Raw genomic sequence first — 1,782 nt, 5'->3', positions numbered from 1 at the left:
TGCGCTAGCGCTGACCTCTCGTGGTGATTCGGGGAACTTTTCAAACCACCCTCGTAGATTATGATAAACACTCACCTAGGAGTATTCCAGTTTCAGAGACTACCTTTCGGAAGTCCTTCAGCTTTTGCTATTTTTCAATGGTTGCTGAAACAATTAACAGCAAAGGTCCCTTTGTGTACAAAGTATTTCGACAATATTGTTGTTTTGGGTTCTACACCTGCTGATCATACAGCAAATTTAGATTCCTTGTTTCAGATTCTTTCTGCGGCTGGCTTAAAAAGCAACAAGGAAAAGTTCTCATTCTTCCAAGAATAACTTGACTACTTAGGCCATGTAATAAATGCGGAGGGAATTTGTCCTGCAACATCGCATTTGTCTGAGATAGAAGATCTGCTGGTACCCCATAACATCAAGGAGCTCTAAGTTGTCAGGGGACACTTAACTAGTACATCAAATTCATTATAAACGCTGAGCAAATTGCTGCTCCGCTTAACCGGCCGTCAAACGTTGCTTTCGTCGTATCCCAAAAACCTCAGGATGAATTTCAGCAATTTAAGGGACGCGTTATTAAGTCGTTGTTGTTTGATTCATTTTCATCTAGCTAAGCCTGTTGTGTTAGTTGTGGATGCATCTTCTTATGCCATTGGAGCTGTACTCTTCCATAGAATTGTTGTTCTGATAGATCCATTGCTTTTGCCTCGAAAACAATTGACAATGATCAGTGTAATATTACAGTCAGATTGAAAAAGAGGTACTCGCCATTATCTATTGTGTTACCAGATTCCGCCAATATTTGTATGGTTGGAAGTTCTACTTAATTACAGATCATAAGCCTCTAACGACTTTGTTTGATCCTTCCAAGCGTGTCCCATCTCAGACAGCTCAAAAATTGCAATGTTAGGCTCTCATATTGTCTAATTACCAGTACGAGGTGTTTACAGGCCCACTGCCCAACATTCGAACGATGACTTGTTGTCTGCCGGCCGCGGTGGTCTCGCGGTTCTAGGCGGGCAGTCCGGAACCGTGCGACTGCTACGGTCGCAGGTTCGAATCCTGCCTCGGGCATGGATGTGTGTGATGTCCTTAGGTTAGTTAGGTTTAAGTAGTTCTAAGTTCTAGGGGACTGATAACCACAGCAGTTGAGTCCCATAGTGCTCAGAGCCATTTGAACTTGTTGTCTTGGGCACTGCTCGGTACTGGAACAGCATTTGATTCATCTGAGTAAGTATGTTTTCAAATCGACACTCAGGAATTGGAAAGTCTTCAAAATTTTCCTCTCGATTTTCGCCGTATCGCTGCAACGACTGCTGCTGACCAAGCTCTTCAGGTTGTTTTGCAGTAACTGCGCCTTGGGTGGGCGCGTAGTTTAAAAGAAGTTCCCTGCCTAGTGGCGCACTGCCATTTTTCACATTGCCACGTGGAATCCGTGCAGTCAGATGTTATGCTGTTGCATACAGAGAATGACGATGGATGTGTTATGATTCCTCACCTACTGCAGCAGGAAGTTTTGTCTCTATTGGATCAAGCCCTTGGTGCATAGCCCGCACAAAGAAACTCACCAGAAGTCACTGAACTTGGCAGGGCACAGATGCTCAGAGTGAGCAAATGATCTCTCATTGCAATGGGAGTATGGAAGATCAGTCAGCTCTGCCATAACACTTTTTTGAGTGCCCACGTCCATTTGCACCATGGTAAAGCATCCACATTGATTTTGCGTGTCCATTATGGAATACTTGGTAGTTGTTGGTGGTAGACACACACAGTAAATTTCCTTTTGTTGTT

This window comes from Schistocerca serialis, chromosome 7 (assembly GCF_023864345.2).
Source record: "Schistocerca serialis cubense isolate TAMUIC-IGC-003099 chromosome 7, iqSchSeri2.2, whole genome shotgun sequence".
NCBI lineage: Eukaryota > Metazoa > Arthropoda > Insecta > Orthoptera > Acrididae > Schistocerca > Schistocerca serialis.
The sequence above is the reverse complement of the archived record's forward strand: the minus strand, read 5'-3'. Positions refer to the sequence as shown.